Genomic DNA, 6,544 nt, shown 5'->3' with positions numbered 1-6,544 from the left:
TTAATTTCTAGTGCAGGTTAACAGCTTAGTTGTTTTATTGAATGTTTTGGAGAGTGAAGCTAGCGTTATATTCTAGTTATGGTGTCTGCGTATGGTTATGTTTTATTGCAAAGGCTTCAACATTGATTATTGTAATCTTGTGTATTCAATTTCATGTCTTGCGTTATTCACGATCACGTCAAATTTGCACCACATTCAGTGGGTAGAAGTACTTGTATGAATATGATTATAGAAAATTGTGTGATAGTTTGCGAAGTGGATATATTTACATGCAGTCAAATTATATGGGTCAAGTAATATAAGTAAAATGGATTTGAGATGGGTTTTAAAAATATGAATTGTCGAATCACTTTTAGTTCTTCATCACTTCGCTTCAAATGTATCAACTCAATAATGATACTATTCCAGAACTATCCCAAAATATCGAAGTTTGTGACGAGTTTCAGGTTGTATGTTGGTATTAAATATTCGAAGTATAATGGAAATAAATTTTATATAAATCCGCTGCATTCCATTATAGGACTCTTAAACATGTGACATGATAAAGAGAGTAACTGAGAAAGAGAGGAATATCGATGAATATCAATTATGCAAATGAATTCCTAATTTGCATGATTAATGGAAAAATACCATAACTCCATAATGGTAAATGATTGGGATTTCATTCTTGCAGCATTTAGAAGTTAAGTAGACATTAAGTAGACATTATCAGACATAAATCATGCAAATGAGGGCCTCATTTACATACTTTATGAGGAAATGCTCCAATAGCCTTCTTTGAAAAGATAAGACTTTCATACTTTGTTATTCATAGTGTTGAGATGTTACGCTGTCATGATCATCCTCAGTCACTCACTCGGTGGTTTATTCGGTGTATGCATGTGTGTGTGTGTGTGCATGTGTGTGCATGTGTGTGTCACAATGTGTGTGTGTGTGTGTGTAGGTGTGCATGTGTGTGTGCATGCTTGTGTGTGTGTGTGTGTGTTTGGATGTGTGTGTGCATGTGTGTGTGTGTGCATGCATGTGTGTGAGTGTGTGTGTGCACGTGTGTGTGTGAGAGAGAGAATATGTATGTGTTTGCGTGTGAGATCAACTGAAAGCTTGCAGATCGTGGCCAGAACTTTATTTGCAGTAGTGGACTTTTCATCGTCAGGTACATTACCACATGAATGAAAACTAAGCACACAGGTAGAAAAAAGTCAGCATTGCTATTGATGAAGGGAAGATTCGTGCCTTCAGGATAAAAGAAAAACAGTTTGAAATTTTCCTCTGGATGCTACCTAAAAAGATGGATTTCTTTTGCGTCATGTATGGAAGACTGGGCCGTGACTTAAAAGCTTGAAATATGTCCCTGTGTAACCCGCCAGAACCAACACAAAACCAACATGCCATTAAGCTGTATTATCATAATTTACCCAAATGGCTATGTCTGCTCTAGATTAAGTGATATATCGGAGCAAGACAACAACATGCATGATTGTTATACGTAAAAACATTGTATGTATTCTTCATTTCAAAGATGTCCATATATATAAATCAACCCGTATATCGGGGAGGAATCAAACGTACCTTTTCAAACGTTTCAGTTGTTGCACCACAAATGAAAATTCTACAGAGCTACTCTGGGGTTCAGGCAAGATAATTTCGAGTTATGTCGTTCCAGAACGACAGCCTCCCCGCTGTGGGAGAAGATGCCATCCCATGTGGGCTGGCATGTGCGAGCCTTGGACGGCTGAGCTGAGCTGTCCTATGGCTTAGGAGGTCACTAGTTCTCTGTCTGGGAACATAGTGTCTCAAAAAACTAGGGCCCTCCGTGGTGCCCCTTAAGGCCGGTCTGGCCACGCCAGGCTGTGTCGCAAGACGTCACGTAACACGATGTCGCATTATGTCAGAATTACACTGAAAAAACACAAATATTGTAAAATTTCGTCGTTTTAAGTTTATTTTCCCACAATTTCCCAGACTCTTCTTGCCCTCCCCTCGATACAAGGTTTAATATTGTATGCAAATTCTAATTTGTTATTGCAAACCCTTGTTTGGTTTCCCCAGCCCCACCTACACCCCCGCAAATCTTTACACTACCTTAAGAGCAAGCATCTTTCGTTCGTGGTTTGGACACCAAGAAGGCCATTTGGGTAAATTATGCTCATGAACACCTGTAACACAGGTGAGTGTAATTAATCTGAAAGTAATAATTGACTTATTGAGAAACTATGAAGACTGGTCAGGACATCTATCAGTCAATTTGATCGTAGGCAAACTCCGGAGGCCCAGTAGCTGACGTGAGGATACAAAAAGACATTTAAGCGAAAACAAAAAAACAGTTCAAAGAAAAGTATTCTTTATTCAATACTTTAGACATAAACAACAAAAGAAGGTAATACAAACACATCTACTGAATCTCATTCTGTCATAAATGCTACTGCCAGAAATCTGACAAAGGAATAACGTCCAAAGTGTACATTGAAACAAACTCTCTCGTGCTTATATGCATTCACACTCAAGATATAACTTAAGATATAAAAACAAACCTTATTTCAGTTAACATTAAATATTTTGTTATTTGTAACGCTTCTACACCTCAACATCCAAAAGTTTACTGAATACACACAAGTTGATTACAGATGCATGCAAAGCATGGCCACCTTGCGAGGTTTCTAACAATAACAGCAGAATGGGTAATCATTTATTTATTCTCTCACTAATTCATCATTCTCTCACTAATTCATTGTAATCCTGTAGATATGCACATGATTTACTTATGAAAGTTTTGACACCAGTACAGACTGACTTGTCACTCTACACTATGATTCATGCCAATTCAAGATACACTACTTCTACAGGATGTATATTTCACTTGTGGTCCAGACACAAAATAGACCATTTGGGCAAATTATGTTGATGAGCTTTTGTAACACAGGTGATCGTCATTAAGGTTGAATATATCTATTATCATTCTGGTAAATTATGAAGATTTTACAGCACTTCTTTACAGAAGTACTCATATTCAAGTTTCCATAAGAAATAGTGATAGATATATTTACACCTTATGAAGCTCATGGGAATTAATCTAACATTTGTAACATCATAGAAATACGGTATTTCTATGTTTTTACATCTGTAAAATGGTCTCCGATGAGCTTCTGCACTGGTCCCCGCAGCAGGAGGAAGATGTCGGCTCTGTGATGCTTCGAACTTCCGCACTGGTCCCCGTAGCAGGAGGAAGATACCGGCTCTGGCCGTGGGTTCACCCAGACAAGCTCGGCGACCAGCACTGCACTAACTGGGGAAAAGAACTATAACTCATAATCACCTTACCATAGTTTCATACATCATTTACTACTGCCATTAGACAATAATCAAACATTAAACATCCGTGACACCTTCATGACCAGATGATGATGATAGAACAATAACAACACAACAGTAGAAGAACAACAAACTCCTCTCCCCTGCCTCATGATATATTTACGAAACGAGCCAGTAACTGTTCTGGTATCAAAAAGGCGCCGCAAATCCTTGAACCACAAATCGTCCTAAACATGCAAAATAAGACATCCACAACAACAACTGACATTACATTAGCATTGCATAACTATCGGAACAACAAGATAGATACCTGCATACCTGGTCCTCTAAACTTGCACTGAAAAGCTGCGGAATCGAGAAATCCTGTCTGAGACGTGCACAGGTAACACACGTCTGCAGACTCACCTGGGCTTAACGTCAACAAACCTGAACTTTCTGACCTTTAACCTTCAGTTCACTTTGGTACCTGATACACACATAACGTCGTGGTATGTTTGACGTTCTGTCAAACACGTTTGTAGATGACTCTCATTTAGTATGAAAGCTCACAAGCTAACTCTAAAACGCTTATCTTGTTCTGACGTTCTGTCTCCTATGTACTAACCTACATTCTCCTCCGATCTTGAACACAGCTACATCTATCCATATTCGTAAACTCAACGGGCCACACCTGAACGTTAATAAAGCGCCGTGACAGGTGCAGGTACTGCAGCCCCTGACCTCCATCCACCGTCACAATCGGGCTGCACCTGACCGTGACACGACCATGCTGAAGCGCCGCCTAGTGAAGGGTGAAAGTATCGCAGCTCAGGAGTGCCCAGTTGAGATAATTAGTACAGAATCAGCTAGAACCCAGGAGGTGTGCAGTCTGGTGATTCAAGGTTTTATTGCATCAAAGTTTTAACTTTCCTTCTCGATTTTCTGGTTTTCTTAATGTTTCACTTTGTGTCATGCCTGTCCATTATCTGATATAATCCTCACATCTATTCCGTTACCTCTTCCTTCCTCCCTGGACGGTTCCTCGTATGATAGTTTTAGCTGGTCCCAATGTAATCCATAGTCATGGATAATGTGTCACTGTCAGTTTTCAGTGTTTCCTAAACGCAATGCAATGATAGTAGTTTTGGTCTAGCCTCCTGTACGTCTGGACTGTTATTAGCCTGCATTTACACAATCTCTCGCTGGGTGGGGGCGGTAATTGTCGGGCCGGCCGCTAGGCGCGCTATTTAGACAGGCAAGTCTGTGATCATTACCTTCGCCGAGAAGGTTATGTTTTGGGTAGCGTTTGTATGTGTGTATGTAAATAGCCAGCATAACTCAAGAAGACTTTGGACAACTTCTGTCATTTGGTAGAAAAGATGATCAACTGGTATGATTTTAATCGATGAGAAACACTCATGATACGTCAGTCAAAAATCATTTGGCGAAGGTATGAGGTCGTGGAACTCTAGTTTTCAATGATTTACTGTTAAAACTTCCATGTATTCATGAAACACATATCTAACGTTAGAGTGTACACGGAACAAAGTACGAAATAACAACTCAACAATGTCCGATACTGACAAAATACACATTTATTGAACGCATCAAAGGCGATAAATGTTGGTATACTTTTAACGACAAGACTACACCAAGATACCAATGTGACAGTTTGAAGATACAGACTACACTTTTGAGGAATATCTCCACAAATAATCATGGTTAAAATGGAGTTGGATACCTTAACTTCGTAATGATGAAATAATACATTGTTCTGATAATAACTTCTGTGGTCTCTAAGATGTAATGTACAAAATGACACATTTCGGGGTATCAACGATTTGTCAAACACCACTTTTGCCATGAAATCAATTCAATTAAGATTACTATAACGAGACCACGAGAAATATTACCAATATAGCCTGTAATATATATATGTACACAATTGCCAAACATGTAGTTCCATATTGTATATGAATAACACTGATATCAAAAACCAGTTTAAAACACTGCCTCATCATGTCCTGAAGCATAACTGCCAACCACAATGATGTATATACAAATATTTTGAATGTTTTTAACTGTTATTAAGTACACTGTTACGGTGATAACGAACTGATTTGTCGAACTCTTCTCCATACACTTTAAAAAAGTCTTATACATTTAGGATCAATTCGAGTAAGAACAACTACATAAATAGCTCATACTACGAACTTGGATAATGTATGATTTGTACCCACTCAACTTTAACCTCACTACACTACGTCTACTTACAAAAATATACACACATCTGTTAGTACCATGGTAACATATCCTGTTACAATGTATATGAAGCAACAAGCAAGGGTTCCTTCCACCCATACATGACAATTACAAAGTACACCATCTTTTCCCTTATGTATGTAATGCCTATACAAGCTAGAATACACAATTATACAAAACAGAGTGCTGAGAATTAGTTAGCACTTTAGTATAACATTATTACATAACTGTGAATCTTGTCTATTCACCAGCAACAGATACATGTATGACCTTACTCAAGGTCAAGTTCCAAACAAAATATTGGACAGTAGGGTTCGAACTGTCAAGTAATGGCACCATCATTGAATAAAATATAACCAGTTTGTAGGAATGTCTGTTATGATCTTTTGGTACATTTAAAGATCGTCTATGTAACTTTAGAGAGTAGATTTTCCTACCATCTCTTTACAAATTTCATCATCATATCGGGCAGCTTGCCCGGACTAGGGTTGCTCTTTCCCTCCAGGCAACACGGTCCGCCATAAGTTGGTCTAGATGTTCAGACCTCGCTCCTACATCCCCAGCAAGTTGGTCTATGTAGGTCCTTCGGGGTCGCCCGACAGAGGAATGCCCATGAGTTGGCGCCCAGAGTAGGAGTTCGCTTACTAGCTCTTCTTTGTTTCTGTAGCTGTGTCCTGCAAACCGTACCCTTCTCTCTCGTATGGTTGACGATAGGGATGGTAATGTTCCATACAGTTCCGCTTTAGTGGGGTGTTGTTTCCAGGATTTATTGAGCACAGCTCGAAGCATGCGGGTGTAGGTTCCGTCAAGCTTGTTCTCAAGTTTCTTTGTCAGTGTCCACGCTGAAGAACCATACAAAAGCACAGATTCTACCACAGCCCTGAAGAAGTTCCTTTTCATGATGTCCGGTAATGTGGATTTCCATATTGGCCTTAGGCCGTTAAGTGCCCCCCAGGCTTTAGATATGCGTATGCAAACATCCTTCTCTGTGGAA

General features: G+C 39.3%; 1 long non-coding RNA gene across 1 annotated transcript; it reads right to left on the bottom strand.

Annotated features, from left to right (window-relative positions):
• Positions 1-2,324: 2,324 nt before the first annotated feature.
• LOC136447293 (uncharacterized) lies at positions 2,325-4,218 on the bottom strand. The gene is made up of 2 exons (XR_010757702.1): positions 3,628-4,218; positions 2,325-3,283 (listed from the first exon to the last, which is right to left on the bottom strand). It is a non-coding gene; the product is annotated as an uncharacterized lncRNA (long non-coding RNA).
• Between the last annotated feature and the right edge of the window lie 2,326 nt (positions 4,219-6,544).

This window comes from Branchiostoma lanceolatum, chromosome 13 (genome assembly GCF_035083965.1).
Source record: "Branchiostoma lanceolatum isolate klBraLanc5 chromosome 13, klBraLanc5.hap2, whole genome shotgun sequence".
Lineage (NCBI taxonomy): Eukaryota > Metazoa > Chordata > Leptocardii > Amphioxiformes > Branchiostomatidae > Branchiostoma > Branchiostoma lanceolatum.
Note: the sequence above shows the minus strand (reverse complement) of the source record. Positions and strands in the feature narration are given on the sequence as shown.